The sequence below is a fragment of the Mustela nigripes genome, chromosome 1 (genome assembly GCF_022355385.1).
Source record: "Mustela nigripes isolate SB6536 chromosome 1, MUSNIG.SB6536, whole genome shotgun sequence".
In the NCBI taxonomy this organism is placed as follows: Eukaryota; Metazoa; Chordata; class Mammalia; order Carnivora; family Mustelidae; genus Mustela; species Mustela nigripes.
The window spans coordinates 154022071-154041243 of record NC_081557.1 but is presented as its reverse complement, the minus strand read 5'-3'; the positions used below and the strand labels follow the sequence as shown (position 1 = coordinate 154041243).

General features: G+C 36.5%; 1 non-coding gene across 1 annotated transcript; it reads right to left on the bottom strand.

Moving 5' to 3' along the window:
- Positions 1 to 2557: 2557 nt before the first annotated feature.
- LOC132009297 (U6 spliceosomal RNA) lies at positions 2558 to 2664 on the bottom strand. Its single transcript, XR_009401855.1, has one exon. It is a non-coding gene; the product is annotated as a U6 spliceosomal RNA (small nuclear RNA).
- Between the last annotated feature and the right edge of the window lie 16509 nt (positions 2665 to 19173).

Genomic DNA, 19173 nt, shown 5'->3' with positions numbered 1-19173 from the left:
GATGCCTTGTGAAATATGTGGTTTTCTACTCTGGATATGAGGAACAGGCACTATCCCTGGTCCTATGTGATCAGAAGTTTGTCCCCCTATATCTTCTCCATGGTCTTTTTCCTGGCCTCAATTTTTGTCCTCACATGTTTTACTCAGTAGTACCCAACTGAATGGTTGAGGATGGCCCTCTGCACAACTCTGAAATTTTCTTTCTGTATAATGAATGCTCTTTCCTTCAGTATTCTGCCCTATAAACTCTAAGCACCTTTGGGTTCCCAATTTCCCAATTCCATCCACCAAACTCAAAGAGAATGTACAGCTATGTTTAGGGTCCTCTCCCCTGTGCTGTGGCCTGGGCACTTTTTCTAGGCAGTAATCTGGGCAACTACAAGGCTCCCCTCAGTTGCTGCTCTTGTGTCAGCAATCACTGTTGACTGATTTCCAGTGGCCAGAAAGCTACTGTTTCATATATTTTTCTGTTTTTTGCTTGTTTGTTTGTTTTTGTAGTTGTATCAAGTAAGAGGATAGAGCCAATCCCTCTTACTCCATCTTGGCTGGAAAGCAGAAGTTTGCTAATTCAATTTCCTTGGGGGTTTATAAGACTGAAAGCTTTTTTAAACATTTGGATTCAGATACCTGTCTGTTAAGTTATACTTAAAATACTCTAGAATCAGCTTATTCTTATGATTATGTTATTACTAATGAATCTCATACAGAGTTAAACATAAGAAAATAATCTTCATGAAATCTTTCTTTATGTAAGCTCACAGTAATGTCTAGGACCTGAGTGTGTTCCTTCATTCTGGAAAAAAAATGGGAATTTTTTCCCCCTACCATTCTAGAGTACTCTTAGAGTAACTATTAAAGAAAATCTAATTCTAAAAAGTATTTTTGCAATCCCACTTGCAAATTTAATAACATTAGAAAAGACCCCAACTTAAACCAAGTTGAAATCACCTAGCATGGAAATATTAAACTACCTCTGTGAACAACATAAAGTAATTTGAAATGTAGCTCAGACCAATGATCCTTGTAAAATCACAAACTTAAATTGCTGAGAACTTTCCTGGACTTCCTTTTAACTATTAGTATGTTAACAAATTCATCATATTAACAAATCTTTTTGACTAAATGGAGAGATGAATGTGACAAGGTTTAAGCAATAGATAATTTACATATATAGAATATTGGCTAATTATGAAAGGGAAAATGAAACAGAATTTATTTTTAAATTTTATTTTAACTTTTTAAAAAATTTTATTTAATTATTTGACAGACAGAGATCATAAGTAGGCAGAGAGGCAGACGGGGGTGGTGGTGAAGCAGACTCCCTGCTGAGCAGAGAACCTGATATGGGGCTCAATCACAGGACCCTGAGATCATGACCTAAGCCGAAGGTAGAGGCTTTAACCCCCTGAGCCACCCAGGCACCCCATGAAACAGAATTTGATACATTTCATTGGGATTTTGCTTCTATTATAAAAAATATAGACCCTTTCTTAGAATCATTTTATTTTTTAACATAGTGGATAAACTCAGGATTTTTAGTAACAAATAATCACAGTTAGTAATCATGTATGATTTGCTTTTTTTCTCCTGAATAGCAACACTTATTTAATTAGTTGATTTGCTATTACTAATACTTAAGATCATCAGGCAAAGTAAAAACAAAAGCTATAGCAATTAAAGATAATCAAATAAAAATATTTTTGTATCATTCAAATAACAAAGAATATATTTATGTATTTCTTATAAAATTTTTTACATAAAATCTCCAAACAAATACTTTTAGTGAATCTGTAGAGGCATTCTCAGCTTCGTGTGAATCCACGAGATTAATTACATGAAGAATTTGAAGATTTCTTTTTTTAATTTTTTAAATTTTAATTCCAGTTAGTTAACACAGTATTATATCCATTTCAGGCATATAATATAGTAATTCACCACTTTCATACATCGCCTGGTGCTCATCACCTATTTGACCCACCCCCATCCCCCCATCTTCCCCCCTCTGGTAATCATTGATTATCTATAGTTAAGAGTCTGTTTCTTGATTTGTCTCTCTCTCTTTTTACCTCTTATTTTTTTTCCCTTTGCTCTTTTGTTTTGGTTCTTTAATTCCACATATGAGAGAAATCATATGGTACTTGTCTTTCTCTGACTGTCTTATTTCACTCAGCATTACACTCTCTGTCATTGCAAATGGAATAATTTCATTCTTTTTTTAAAAATTTATTTGACACAGAGAGAGAGAGCACAGGCGGGGGAGCCGGCAGAGGGAGAGGGAGAAGCAGGCTTCCCGCTGAGCAGGGTGCCCAAGGTGGGACTCAATCCTAAATCCTGGGATCATGACCTGAGCCAAAGGCAGCCATTTAACTGAGCCACTAAGGTACCTCTTCACTCTTTTGTAGGGATATATATCCCTACAAAAAAATATATTTGGGGGTATATATTTAGGGATATATATATCCCTAAAAAATATTTTGTAGGAGATATATATGTATATATGTATGTGTAGGTATATATATTTTTTTCCAGAAAATATGGAATACAAAATTAGGAACAAGAAAATATGGAACAGTTCATAAATTTGTGTGTCATCCTTGTGCAGGGACCATACTAATCTTCTCTGTATCTTTCCAATTCTAGTATATGTGCTGCTGAAGTGACCACAAGTATTTGAAGATTTCTAAGGTATTTGTCTTTAAGTAATACAATTCCCATTATTAAACAAGTATAATATTTAAAAATATTTGTCCTTCCATGTCTAACATATGTATATATGTTGCCATAGCTATACTGATTGTCTTCATTGTTCAGAACAAAAAGCCATTCTGATCTTTAACATTTGTGTACAAATTTAGATCTGTTGTCTTTTGAAAATGAAAGTATTCTTATTGTCTCCTATATCTGCTATTTTACTTTTCATTTGTGAGCACAATCTGAACTATGTGTCTTTTTAAATACTTGCTAACTTTTAAGTAGATAAATATGTAATATTTATATTTACAAAATTTCATGTTATAGTTATAAAATAATTATATAATACATGTTATGTAATATAAAAGAAATTATACAATCCAAAGTTATAAAAACCCCATGAATAAAACACCATATATTTCTCTCTTTTTAATGTATTGATAGCACAGGATAAATTAGTGTAATACTATTTTTTTCTTGAAAACTAACAAATTTTAGCTTTAACATGCATGTAATTTTGTTTCTAAACAGCAGATGGCAGTATCAAATTCTAGTTTCACTTGTCAGTTTTTTCCGAAAAAAAAAAATTTTTTTTAATTAGGAGGTTATTGGGTTTTTTTAATATAAATTTTTTAAAATTTATTTATTTTCAGCATAACAGTATCATTATTTTTTCACCACACCCAGTGCTGCATGCAATCCGTGCCCTCTATAATACTCACCTAGTACCCTGACCTCCCACCCCCCCCCCGCCCCTTCAAACCCCTCAGATTGTTTTTCAGAGTCCATAGTCTCTCATGATTCACCTCCCCTTCCAATTTACCCCAACTCCCTTCTCTCTAACTCCCCATGTCCTCCATGCTTTTTGTTATGTTCCACAAATAAGTGAAACCATATGATAATTGACTCTCTCTGCTTGACTTATTTCACTCAGCATAATCTCTTCCAGACTCATCCATGTTGCTACAAAAGTTGGGTATTCGTCCTTTCTGATGGAGGCATAATACTCCATAGTGTATATGGACCACATCTTCCTTATCCATTCATCCATTGAAGGGCATCTTGGTTCTTTCCACAGTTTGGCGACCGTGGCCATTGCTGCTATAAACATTAGGGTACAGATGGCCCTTCTTTTCACTACATCTGTATCTTTGGGGTAAATACCCAGGAGTGCAATGGCAGGGTCATAGGGAAGTTCTATTTTTAATTTCTTGAGTAATTTCCACACTGTTCTCCAAAGAGGCTGCACCAACTTGCATTCCCACCAACAGTATAAGAGAGTTCCCCTTTCTCCACATCCTCTCCAACACATGTTGTTTCCTGTCTTGCTAATTTTGGCCATTCTAACTGGTGTAAGGTGATATCTCAGTGTAGTTTTAATTTGAATCTCCCTGATGGCTAGTGATGATGAACATTTTTTCATGTGTCTGATAGCCATTTGTATGTCTTTATTGGAGAAGTGTCTGTCCATATCTTCTGCCCATTTATTGATATGATTGTCTGTTTTGTGTGTGTTGAGTTTGAGGAGTTCATTATAGATCCTGGATATCAACCTTTTGTCTGTACTGTCCTTTGCAAATATCTTCTCCCATTCTGTGGGTTCCTCTTTGTTTTCTTGACTGTTTCCTTTGCTGTGCAGAAGCTTTTGATTTTTATGAAGTCCCAAAAGTTCATCTTCGCTTTTGTTTCCTTTGCCTTTGGAGACATATTTTGAAAGAAGTTGCTGTGACTGATATTGAAGAGATTACTGCCTATGTTCTCCTCTAGGATAAATTCAAAATGGATAAAAGACCTCAATGTGAGACAGGAATCCATCAGAATCCTAGAGGAGAATAAAAATTTTTTTTAAGAACTCACAGTGCAGTGCTTGGCTTAACCTCAGAAACACAATTAGCTTTAATTCAGGAAATACAGTTTTATTCACATTAATTCCTGAAGAAAAATGTTTGTAATATCTAAAACAAAACACTGTTTTTTTCAGAATTAATATCTGATAGTAGTTGGAAAGACAATTACTTAAATATTAGAGGCATTAACATCAAAACAAATGAAACCAAATTCATAATCCAATTGATTTCACTAATAACCTTGGAACATTCCACTTTAAAACTCAGGGGTGCCTGAGGGGCTCAGTCTTTTAAATAATAGACTCTTGATTTTGGCTGAAGTCATGATCTCAAGGTCGTGGGATGGAGCCCAAATTGGGTTGGCTAGGTGTGGAGCCTGCATAAGGATTCTCTCTCTGCCTCTCCCTCTGTCCCTCCCTGCCACCTCCTCTCTTAAAACAAAAATAAAAACAACAACAACAACAAAAAATCCTACGATAATCTCCTCTAAGCATCAGCAGAGATTAGGATGGTTTGTGAGGGAAAAAGTTAAATTGAAGTACATTAGAACATTTAGCAGCCATTGGGAAATCATTGGGAAGCCCAAGCCATGATGGTCACATAGATTCTAAAGGTAAAATAAAAAGTAAAAATTAAAATAAAATAAAACAAAATTTGCTAAACTCTTCTTTTCTTTCCCTCAAGAACTGTAGTCTAGGGTAGAACATACGGGGAAAGAGCTGAGGAGAAGGAAGAAAGATGAAAAAAAAAAAAGGTTTATTCTCACAGAAGAGAGATATTTCAGTCTGGTATAGGAAGAACAGATTTATTTATCGTGGAATTATGCTGTAAACACAAATTCTTTGGTAGAAGAATTTAGTCAGCAACTTTATCCTGATGACTCCCTTATTCTTATTCTGGTCCATCCCTAGCTGCCAATTTGGGACAGAGGTAGAGTTGCCAACTTCAAGTGCTCATCTGTTTATGTGTTCTATTTTGTCCCCACGTTCAGCAATGCCAGTGATATATCATTCTGTTGTGCCAAGTGGTTTTCTTAGAACAACATTTTGGAAATTTAGCCTGAAATGTTCTCTTGATCTATCATTATCCCATTTCTCTTGTTTATATCTTTTTTTAAAAAAAATGTACTTTTTCTCTCTTTTCTTTGTCACTCAAAGGTGAATTATGTATCTTTTTGTCATCACTTAACAAGTATTAAAGATTTAGCTTTTTCCATGTTTCTTATTTCATTCTTATCAACTTCTTATTATACTTGATAAAATAAATTTTGAATGTAACTGTTTTAATCCCATTTAATATTTGCTTTTTTTCTGATTCAGAATATCCCTCATGTGTAACTTAGAAAAGACCACCTTTGTGGCTTACACATTCACTATTGTCACTTCTCTACTGAATTTGTGTAAATGGCTTGTTCAATTATTTCGACTATAAAACCATAAGCAGTGTCATTTGCTCTACTGATTTAGTAACATCAAGAGTTAAGATTTAATTGTCTTTATCTATTTCCCCAGGATTTAAAAATAAAAGGCCTTAAGTAAATCACTCTCCACTCCTGGTTGTGCAGAATACCAGAGTGTTATTGCCTTGGGATGCCATGATATTTAAAAAAAACAACAACAACAACAACAAATTAGCCAAGACAAAACTCAATGGTGTCTGAAGTTCAGTGAGGGTAGGACTGATATCATTGATTCATTCTGGGCTCCTTTTCACAGTCTGGATTCCACCAAGAGAATAAGAGGGGAGCAGGAGTAATAAACTCAAGTATTCACAGGTGATAAATATGCACATCAATGAAGGAAGATTCATTTTTCTTGAAAAAATGTATAGTGCTGTCTTTCCTATTTCCACTTTTCCTAGAGATGTGGCATGTAAGGATTAGTTTCAATTGCAAAAATCCAGAAAAATGAAAAATAATTATTTAAATAAATAAAAGTAATATCTCTTTTGTGGAGAAATTCAGAGATAGGCAGGTGCTGGGATGGCAACTCTGTTCCAGAAGGTTTTCAAAGACCAAAGCTATATCTAATCAACTAATCTGTCATCCCTAATATATGTCCAATGTCCTTGGGTCCAAAATGGCAGTAAGAGCTTTCCCCATCATCTCTGTATTTCAGGAAGGAGAATGAAGTTTTATATAGAGATGAAAGGGGGAAAAAGCTGTGCAGCAGGTATCTTTAAAGGAAGGTTCCAGTAAGTGTCATATGACACCTATACTAACATTTAATTTTCCAGAACTTAATCTCATATCCCACCAAGCTGTAAGAGATTATAGAAAATGTGCCATTCTCCATTTTACATAGATGTTATCCCTGAATATTTCCCAAGACAGAAATCTATGTAATCAATATCAAAAAGTCAGTGTAGACACAAACCTAGTCCTTTAACTTTGAGTAGAAGTACAAATGTTGTATCGATCATCTCTCTCATATTTAGTTGTGACAATCAAATCCAAATGATTTTGATTAAAACTAAAATAAAATGCATTATACTGTGTTGTTATGGTAACTAGAATAGTTGAAATGTGCTCATTGTTTTCATAGCATAAATGATACATTTCTAATTATGTATTTTAAAACAAATTGCTGCAGCGTTTAAAGGAATATTTGTTTCTTAGTTGGCAAAAATCACAGTTTTGATTAATATGACACATTTTTAGCAGTTCTGTAATGTATTTGATTTAATTAAATTGTCATCTTGTTTTAGCAATGAGTAATGGAAAAAAATTAAATGATCTAAACAAAAGAAAATTAAGTTTGAATTTACTGGTTGAACCACTTAAAATGTTCATTTGCAATTTACTAATAGAAGAAATAAGTAATTTTACTGGATATGAACCATCTCAAAGAAAACATGGCCAATTGCAATGTCACTAGGGATTTAAAGCAAACTATAGAAGGGGAAGAGCAAGATGCCAGAGGAGTAGGAGACCTAAATTTCTTCTGGTCCAGAAATTCAGCTACATACTTATCAAACCATTCTGAATACCTATAAGCTCAACAGGAGATTGAAGAAAAGAATAGCAGCAATTCTATGAAAAGAAAAGCAACCATTTTCTGAAAGGTCTTTTCTGGTTTGTTTAGTGTATATTTTCCTGGGGTCTTTGGTATCCTTTTAGTATTTTATTCTCTCATTCATCTATTCTTATCTGGATAAAATGACAAGGCAGAAAAACTCACCTCAAAAGAAAAAAAAAAGAAATAAAAAAGAACAAGAGGCAGTACCAATGGCTAGGGACCTAATCAATACAGACATTAGTAAGATGTCAGATATAGAGTTCAGAATGATGATTATCAAGGTGCTAGCTGGACTCAAAAAAAGTATGGAAGACACTAGAGAATCCCTTTCTGGAGAAATAAAAGAACTAAAATCTAGCCAAATTGAAATTAAAAAAGCTATTAATGAGGTGCAATCAAAAATGGAAGTTCTTACTGCTAATATAAATGAGGCAGAAGAGAGAATTAGTGATATAGAAGACCAAATGATGGAGAATAAAGAAGCTGAGAAAAATAGAGATAAACAACTAATGGACCATGAAGGGAGCATTCAAGAGATAAGTAATGAAATAATATTAGAATAATGGAGAGCCCAGAAGAAGAAGAAAGAAAAAGAGTAGCAGAAGATCTATTGAAGCAAATTATAGCAGAGAACTTCCCTAATTTGGGGAAGGAAACAAGCATCAAAATCCAGGGGTCACAGAGAACCCCCCCCCCATCAAAATCAACAAAAAAGGTCAACACCCCATCATCTAATAGTAAAACTTACAAGTCTCAAAGACAAAGACAAAATCCTGAAAGCAGCTCAGGACAAGATGTCTGTAACCTACAACAGTAGAAATATTAGACTGGCAGCAGACCTAGCCACAGAGACCTGCCATGCCAGAAAGGACTGGCATGATATATTCAGAGCACTAAACGAGAAAAACATGCAGTCAAGAATACTATATCTAGCTAGGCTGTCATTGAAAATAGAAGGAGAAATAAAAAGCTTCCAGGAAAAACAAAAACTGAAAGAATTTGCAAACACCAAGCCAGTCCTACAGGAAGTATTGAAAGGAGTCCTCTAAGCAAAGAGAGAGCCTCTAAGCATAGACCAGAAAGGAACAGAGACAATATATGGTAAGAGTCCCCTTACAGGTAATACAATAGCACTCGAGTCATATCTTTCAAGAGTTACCCTGAAAGTAAATGGGCTAAATTCCCTAATCACAAGACACATGGTATCAGAATGGATTAAAAAACAAGACCCATCAATATGCTGTCTGCAAGAGACTCATTTTAGACCCAAAGACACCTCCAGATTTAAAGTGAGGGTGTGGGAAACAATTTACCATGCTAATGGACATCCCAGAAAGCTGGGTGGCAATCTTTATACCAGACAAATAAGATTTTGAGATAAATACTATAATAAGAGATGAGGAAGGACACTATATCACACTAAAAGGGCCTCTCTGACAAAAAGATCTAACAATTTTAAATATCTATGCCTTAACATGGGAGTGGCCAATTATATAAACCAATTAATAACAAAACCAAAGAAACACATTGACAATAATACAATAATAGTAAGGGACTTTAATAACACTCTCTCTGAAGTGGACAGATCATTTAAGCAAAAGATCAACAAGGAAATAAAGGCTTTAAATGACACACTAGACCAGATGGACATCACAGATATATTCAGAATATTCCATCCCAAAGTGACAGAATACACATTCTTCTCTACTGCACATGGAACATTCTCCAGAATAGATCACATCCTGGGTCACAAATCAGGTCTCAGCCAGTACCAAAAGATTGGGATAATTCCCTGCGTATTTTCAGACCACAATGCTCTGAAGGTAGAACTCAATCACAAGAGGAAAGTTCGAATGAAGTCAAATACATGGAGGCTAAAGAGCATCCTACTAACGAATGAATGTGTCAACCAGGAAATTAAAGAAAAATAAAAAAAAAAAAAACTCATGGAAACAAATGAAAGTGAAAACACAATTGTTCAAAATCTTTGGGATGCAGTAAAGGTGGTTCTGAGAGGAAAATATATAGTGATACAAGCGTTTTTCAAGAAACAAGAAAGGTCTCAAATACACATCCTAATCATACACTTAAAGGTGCTGGAGAAAGAACAGCAAATACACCCTAAACCCAGCAGGAGAAGAGAAATAATAAAGAGCAGAGCAGGAACCAATGAAATAGAAACCAAAAGAATAGCAGAACGGATCAATGAAACTAGGAGCTGTTTCTTTGAAGAATTAATAAGATTGATAAACCCCTAGCCAGACTTCTCAAAAAGAAAAGAGAAAGGGCCCAAATTAATAAAATCAAGAATGAAAGAGGAGATATCACAACCAACAGCAAAGAAATACAAACAATTACAAGAACATGTTGCAAGCAACTATATAGCAGCAAATTTGACAATTTGGAAGAAATGGATGCATTCCTAGAGACAGATAAACTACCAAAACTGAACCAGGAAGAAATAGAAAACCTGAACAGACACATAACCAGTAAGGAGATTGAAACAGCCATCAAAAATCTCCCAAAAAACAAGAGCCCAGGCCCAATGTCTTCCCTGGGGAATTCTAACTGAACATTTAAAGAAGAATTTATACCTGTTCTCCTGAAACTGTTCCAAAAAATAGAAATGGAAGGAAAACTTCCAAACTCATTTCATGAAGCCAGGATTACCTTAATCTCCAAACCAGACAAAGACCTCATCAAAAAAGAGAATTACAGACCAATACCCCAATGAACATGGATGCAAAAATTCTCACCAAAATACTAGCCAATAGAATCCAACAGTACATTAAGACCACGACAAGACAGTATGTTATTCACCACAACCAAATGGGATTTATTCCTGGGCTGCAAGGTTGGTTCAACATCTGCAAAGAAATCAATGTGATATAATACATTGATTAAAAAAAAGAACAAGAACCATATATTACTTTCAATGGATGCTGAAAAAAACATTTGACAAAGTACAGCATCCTCTCTTGATCAAACTCTCACAGTGTAGGGATAGAGAGTACATACCTCAAAATCATCAACGTTATCTATGAAAAACCCACAGTGAATATCATCCCAATGGAGAAAAACTGAGACCTTTCCCCCTAAGGTCAGGAACATGGCAGGGAGGTCCACTATCACCACTGCTATTCAATATGGCACTAGAAGCCCTAGCCTCAGCAGACAGACAACAAAAAATAAATAAAAGGCATCCGAATTGGCAAAGAAGTCAAACTCTCACTCTTTGCAGATGATATGATAATTTATGTGGAAAACCAAAAGACTCCACTCCAAAACTTCTAGAACTCATACAGGAATTCAGTAGTGTCAGGATATAAAATCAAAGCACAGAAATCAGTTGCATTTCTGTACACCAATAAGACAGGAAAAAGAGAAATTAAGGAGTTGATCCCACTTACAATTTCACCCCAAACTGTAAGATAGCTAGAAATAAATCTAACTAAAAAGGCAAAGAATCGTACTCAGAAAACTATGGAATACTCATGAAAGAAATTGAGGAAGACATAAAGAAATGGAAAAGCATTCCATGCTTATGGATTAGAAAATGTCTATGCTACCTAGAACAGTCTTACATTTAACACAATCTCTATCAAAATACCATCAATTTTTTCCAAAGAAATGGAACAAATAATCCTAAAGTTTATATGGAGCCAGAAAAGACCCTGAATAGCTAGAGGAATGTTGAAAAAGAAAACCAGAGTTAGCAGTATCAGAATTCCAGACTTCAAGCTCTATTACAAAGCTGTAATCTTCAAGACAACATGGTACTGGCACAAAAACAGACACATAGATCAATGGGACAGACTAGAGAGCCCAGAAATGGACCCTCAACTCTTTGACAAAGCAGGAAAGACTGTCCAATGGAAAAAGGAAAGTCTCTTCAACAAATAGTCTTGGAAAAATTGGACAGCCACATGCAGAAGAATGAAACTGGATCATTTCCTTATACCACACACAAAAACAGACTCAGAATTAATGAAAAACGTCAATGTGAGACAGGAATCCATCAAAATCCTTGAGAAGAATACAGGCAGTAACCTTTTCGATCTCAGTCACAGAAATTTCTTCCTAGAAACATTGCCAAAGGCAAGCGAAGCAAGGACAAAATGAACTATTGGGACTTCATCAAGATAAAAAGCTTTTGCACAGACAAGGAAACAGTTAAAAAAAACAAAAGACAATCAATAGAATGAGAGAGGATATTTGCAAATGACATCAGATAAAGGGCTAGTAACTAAAATCTATAAAGAATTTACCAACTCAACACCCAAAGAACAAATAATCCAATCAAGAAATGGGCAGAAGACATGAACAGACATTTCTGCAAAGAAGACATCCAGATGGCCAACAGACATGTGAAACAGTGCTCCACATCACTCAGCATCAGGGAAATACAAATCAAACCACAATGAGATACCACCTCACACCAGTCAGAATGGCTAAAATTAACAAGTCAGGAAATGACAGATGCTGGCAAGGATGCGGAGAAAGGGGAACCCTCCCACTTGTTGGTGGGAATGCAAGCTGGTACAGCCACTCTGGAAAACAGCATGGAGTTTCCTCAAAAAGCTGAAAATAGAGCTACCCCCTGACCCAGCAATTGCAGTACTGGGCATTTACACTAAAGATACAAATGTAGTGCTCCGAAGGGGCACATGCACCTGAAAGTTTATAGCAGCAATGTCCACAATAGTCAAACTATGGAAAGAACCTAGGTGCCCATCAACAGATGAATGGATCAAGAAGAGTGGTATATATAGATATACAATGGAATATTATGTAGCCATCAAAACCCCCATGAAATCTTGTCATTTGCAATGACATGAATCAAACTAGAGGCTATTACATTAAACAAAATAAGTCAATCAGAGAAAGACAATTATTGTACGATCTCACTGATATGAGGAATTTGAGAAACAAGGCAGAGGATCACAAGGGAAGGCTGGTAAAATTGAAAAAAGATGAAATCAGAGGAGACAAACCATAAGAGACTCTCAGGAAACAAACTGCAGGTTGCTGGAAGGGAGGGGGAGGTGAAAGGGTTGGGGTGGCTGGGTGATAGGTATTGGGGAGGATATATGCTATGGTGAGTTCCTGAATTGTGTAAGACTGATGAATCACAGACCTGTACCCCTGAAACAAATACATTACATACTAATTTAAAAAACGAAGTAACCTACAGATCATATTATTAGAGTCAACAGAATATTATAGCGCAATATTTGGAAAATCAAAATTTTGCTTATGACATATGCATGTATGAGATGTCCCTATGGATAGGTGCATATAAAGTAGTAAAAGATAAGGCAAGTTTTAAAATTCTGACCAGAGTGGATACTTTCATATTTCAAAAACTTTCAAGTATTCAGTTTTTCAATAAGTGTACCATGGCTATATAAAATGTTAACATTTGAGTGAAAGAGGTACAGGAATTCTCTGTACTTGAGAGATTTATAAATCTCACAATATTTCAAAATAAAACATGTTCTAAAAACATTCAGTCTCAAAATACATTAGAAACATTGATTTGAAGTTTTATTGGTGTTACACCTAATATATTAATATTATATATAGAAAGAGAGTGAAAAAGTTAGTTTGAGTATGACTGTTGTTTTAAGCCATTTATTTTCAGGCTTATCAACTTTACTTCTAGTTGGTTCTTATCACCTCCTAACCTAGAAACATGGTTATGTTACAGTAAACATTTAAAGTAAATAGCAGAAGCATTGAGATATCAAGGATTTGGGAAATGTACCAGGAGATGGTAAAGTTTTAGCTCAAACAACCTTTTAGCTCCTATGCCAGGCTGCTTAGAGAAAGCATATACCGCATTCATGAACAGCAGTCTACAGCTTTGAAAGGAAATTGTGAAAGTAAGTATTGACTCTCGTGATTCATTAAAATGTTGAAATAAAAGAAAAAACCTCATTCAGCTTTCCTCATAATGCAAGTTTTTTTCTACCTTCTTTTTCACAATTAAAACTATCACCATTTTTCCAGATGTACAAGAGAAAAAATTAAATTGACATAGAAATGTAAGATATTTGTTGCTGATTTTAGGTTTGTACTTATATTCAAGCCGTCCTTTCCATCAAACCTTCTAATCCAGCATGCTCTTGATCTGAACTGCCTGGTGCCTGCTTCCCCATAGTCGCTACCTTTTATTATTATATAATTCATTCCATGAAACACCAACAGTTTTTTCTAGTGCACATCAATATCTCTGGACCTGTCCTGATGCACTCCTCTCACTCCATATATTCAAAGATTTTGGGGTTTAATACTGAGCTCCAGTATTCATTTTATTCATCTCAATAAATCAAAAGCACATTTTACTATAGGCTGTGGACTAAAAATTATTATTCGCAAAGAATTAAGGCCAAATGCCTGCACTTGTCAGAACAGTGGGGGAATTGGCCACCCAGCATTGTATTCATATCTACTGTCCAAATTTAGTCTATTTTAAGAAAAATGGACTCTGAGCTCTCTGGATGTGCTCTCCACACCTCTTCTCTCTTTACTTAAAATACCTACCCTTTCCCCATATCTGTCTTTCCAGTTATCTATAAAGATCTATTTGAAGGACCTTTATTGCATTTTTTTTTCTAAACCATATGGCAACAAATGATCTCCCCATTTGCTTTTAAAGAATACTTATTTATACAATTTGAAGGATATGAAGCATTTAAAAACTGAAGAGATTTAATTATAAAACAATTTCAGTTTCTATAGATCAAAGGCTGCAGAAGCAAGTTTAGTAAGTTTTGGAATTGTCTGGACATGGAGAAGCCTCTGGTACGTGTTTAGCACATTCTATTTAATATTAATATAATCTTCATCCATGTTCTTTATCCTCTACTGGTTTGTAAGTTTCTTGAGAAAGCAAGGATATCCTTAAATTTTCTTTTTTCATAATAATTTCTATTATACCCCACACAGCTGTATAATGAATTTTATTTGCTGAATGTATCATAATCTACTTACCAAACCCAATGATAGATTAAAGGTATGCAACATGCTGACAGATGATTCTCCATAGGCCTCTTACCTTTCTGCATACCTTAGAAGCAGATGCCCTCACTGCCTTTGTTCCAGAATGTATTTCCAGGGATGTTGGTATGGGGAATGGCCTTAGACTATATTGATAGAGTCTTCCTCCAGAACAAGGACAGGTTTTATGACAGTTTTGGAAAATAGTCACAGTGTTTTATTCTAGGGCAAAGGGCAGTCATGTATATTATCCATTTTAAAATATTTGGGTGTCTTTTTTAAAGATTGTATTTATTTATTTGATAGAGAGAGAGACAGCAAGAGTAGGAACAGAAGCAGAGGGAGTGGGAGAGGGGAGAAGCAGGTTTCTTGCCAAGCAGGGAGCCCAACGTGAGGCTCCATCCCAGGACCCTGGGATCATGACCCGAGGAGAAGGCAGATGCCTAAGAACTGAGCCACCCAAGCACCCCTGGGTGTCTTAATATAAAGCTTTTTCTCTCGTATGCAAGTCTCTGAGTACACAGGCAACATTGTGTTGTCCTGTGGAGATTTGGGTAGGTAGTCTGTCTCCTGCTATTATATGAGTAAGGAACTCTCTTTCAGCTCTGACCCAGGAATCTTGAGTCTTTTGCTGCATTTATGAACCATGGCAGGCTAACTTATTGGTTGCAAGCAGGGTAAAATCTCAGACCCTTCATAGTTCTTAACTCAGCATTTTGAAAAACATAGAAAATTGGAATTAGAAGAACTGAGATACACACCATGGTCCTCTTCTTCAGCCAAGAAGGACAAAAATATCAAGTATTGACAATTCATCCACAGCTGCTGAGTGCAATTTGGTATCACCACTTTGAAAAACCGGCAGTATCTACTAAAGCCAAATACATGCATACCTATGATCAACAATTCCATCGCAGAATAAGGGCTGCTGAAGATGCTCATTTCCTCTCCCTAAGACACATTACTCATCTTACCTTGTGGAACAAAAGGCAATTATAGATATGATTAAGGGTAAAGATTTTGAGACAGGGAGACTATCTTGGATTATCCTGGTGGGCCTAATCTAATTGCACAAGTCATCAATAACGTTAAGTGTTTCCTGGCTGTGGTCAGAGTGAGGTGTACCTATATGGAATCATGATCAGAGTGATACAGCATTGCTAACCTTGATGATGGAGAATGAGGCCATAAGCTGAGGACTGTAGTGGCAGAATATGCAAGAGGCAAGAAAACAGATTCTCCTCTAGAGCCTCCAGAAGGGAATGTAACCAACTGACCCCTAATTTTTGCTCAGTGAGTTCTGCACTGGACTCCTAACCTGCAGAACTGTAACATACAAATTTGTGTTAACTGAATTATCTTGTTATATCAGCAATAAAACTGATATAATACTACAAAGAAATGTATATGGCTGTGTGTGTGTGCATGCCATCAAATTTATATAATAAATAAAACAGAAATGGTAAAAGGAGTCTGTGCTCTTGGAAGTCAGGAAAGTAATTGCCGCTGGGGTTTATAACTAAGAGAACACATGATAGGGTTTTGGGGGTCATGATAATCATCTCTTAATCTGAGTGCTGGTCTCATGGTGCATTAGGTTTGTGAAAATCCATCAAGGGGCACACTTATGCTATGCCCACTTTTTCTGTGTGTATATTAGGCTTCATATAAAAAGTATAAAATAGAGCAATACAGAAAAGCCTGAATGACTTACATTCACTAGGTGAATTTGAACAAGTCATTTCACCTTCTTATCATTTTGAGCCTCAGATCTCCTAATTATGAAAGGGCAGTGATAGTAAAAATAATACTGTACTGGACTGAACAGTGTCTCACCAAATTCACATCTACCCAGGACGTCAGAATATGACCTTATTTGGAAATTGGGTTTTTGTAGATGCAATCAGGCTATGATAAAGTCATGCTGTATTGGAGTGGGCACTAAATCCAATAGCTTGTGTCTTCACCAAAGAAAAGACAGGAAGATTTGCATGCAAAGATGTAGACACACACCGAGGGAAAATGACCATAGGAAGACAGCAGCAGAACTGGAGTGAGGTGTCCACAAGCTGGGGAATGCCAAGGGTAGCAGATCACCACCAGAAGGTAGGAGAGCACAAGATAATCTTCCAGAGACTTCAGAGGGAGCACCTTGGTCAGACTTTTGCCCCTCTGGAATCGTGAGAGAACAAATTTCCATTGCTTTAAGCCACCTAGTTTGTGGTACTTTGTTATGGAAGCCCTAATAAATTAATCTAACTACTTTCTCCATGGGTTTCTGACATAGGTTGATGATATAATGTATTTATTTATTTGTTTGTTTGTTTATTTAAGATTTATTTGTTTGAGAGAAAGAGAGCAAGAGACATTGAGAGAGAGGGCATGAGCAGGGTAGAGAGGGGCAGAGGGAGCAAGGGAGAAATAAGCTCCTTACTGGGCAAGGAGCCAAAGTGATGTGGGGCTCGATCCCAGAACCCAGGCGTCCCTTGATGACGTAATTTATATGACAGTGTTTGAGAAGCATTGTACTTTGTTTTCTCTTCACATTCTCATTGGAATCAGTCTTGAGGTAAGACCTATTCCTCCAAGATACACATCTAAATAAGGATTAATCCTCCTGGTCGGGGGGAAGGCATAAGGTGGATGGGAAGGGAAATACATCAAAAAAAAAAAAAAGTTGATTGGAAGTTTTTCGTATTCCTTTAGTTTTCAACTTTTTTTTTTTTAATTTCACATATAAAAAGAATGCATATCAAGTTAGGTTTTAATGCCTAAGTGGGCCCAATATATAGCAATGCTTTTCTTTATCTAGATTCTAAACCTACTGTGAATACGACAAGAGAAAAGAAGGCTGAGAATAAAGAAAAAATATTACTTGTATTAGTACTGAAACTAAGTTAGAAAATGTAGCTTAACTTAAAGGAAAAAAGGCCAACTAACTGAATCAAAGAACTGGCAAATTTACTCCATCATTCCTCAGCAGCACTAAACTGAAACCCTCCTCATGGGGCCTGCACAGGTAAGATTTAGGACAGGGCCCTAGGGTGTGCTGGGTTTCTTTCTGTAGAAAAATTCCTTTGGAAATGTATTACACAATCCATGGGTCTATGTGGGTGTAGTGATTCATTGATAAGGTTTAGAAGAGAGAAAAGGTATATGATTTTTTTCTTATTATATATTTAGTACAGCTGAAGTTTCTTCATGGTTTCAGACATCATTTTTCCTGCTCAGATCCAGGAACTATGTCTCTATGTTTATTGTCAATGGCATGTTCCTGGCAAATTTTATATCTCCCACCTCGAGAAAAAGGTAAGGTAATACTGTATTATTTACAAGGTATTGTCTCTTCAGAATCTGTTTGTATTGAAATGATATGAGTTGTCTTGCCTCTACAGTTACTTAATAGTACTTATTTAATGCTGCTTATGGGATTACTCATGATGCTGTGTCGTCCACCTTGCTGTCTGTGAACACTGGCTTCTAAAGACTTCTCAAGAATTATTCCTGTGTTTTGTTAATGAGGACCACACATACGAGATTTAGTGTATGTAGGAAAATGTGAACAATTGTCCCCCCCTTATTAAATTCACTGTTGGGAATTTTATATTGTAAACCTAAAAGATATCATTGTCCATGTCTTCCCTTGAACTCCTTGGGATATAATCACTGACCTCTCAGAGTGTTACTTCTTTCCATGTTGACCTCCCCCTGCCTCTCACACATCGCCACCAAGGAGGAGGATAGGGGAGGAGCTGGGAACAGAGAGAGTATAGCAGTCATGTTTGTACAAAGATGTCCATTTCCTTCTCCAGCTCCATTTAAGACCAACCTCCTGAGAATGTAACTTCGGGCTTTATCCCATTGAGAAGCAAGAGAGGACCTGGATCAGAAAGACTCACAGGCAATGTAGAGCAATTGTCTTGAAATCCCTCAGAGTAGATAGGTGCAGCTATCCATGGAGGTTTGCCTGACAGGTGTGCTGGAGCCTGCAGCGTGAACGGCACAATGACTATGGGGCAAAGGATGCCTTCCAGCATTCCTATCTCTTGTGTGCTGAGGACCAGAGGTGGTACCCTGAAGGAAACACAGATAGGTGAGACTACATGCAAGAACATGGATGCATGGCTCAAACTCTGAGGGTCAGTGGGCATCCAAAGAGGACCCAGAGCCCTAAACTGGTCCTGTGTCTAAATCTAACATAAGTGGGTCACCCCAAATACGCGCACCAGCACCATTCTGACGGAATCTTTCCTAATAAAGAAACAGTTCTCGGGGCGCCTGGGTGGCTCAGTGGATTAAAGCCTCTACCTTCGGCTCAGGTCATGATCTCAGTGTCCTGGGATCGAGCCCCATATCGGGCTCTCTGCTCAGCAGGGAGCCTGTTTCCCACTCTGTCTCTGCCTGCCTCTCTGCCTACTTGTGATCTCTCTCTCTGTCAAATAAAATAAATAAAATCTTAAAAAAAAAAAAAAAGAAACAGTTCTCTAGCCAGTGGGAAGTGATCCATGGACCTGTTCTGACCACAGGGACCCAGAAAGAATCTATAGATGTGAGCCCTGAGGTTCTTCAGGACATCTGGTTGACTCCGCATGGGACAGAGCTGAAGTCAAAGAGTG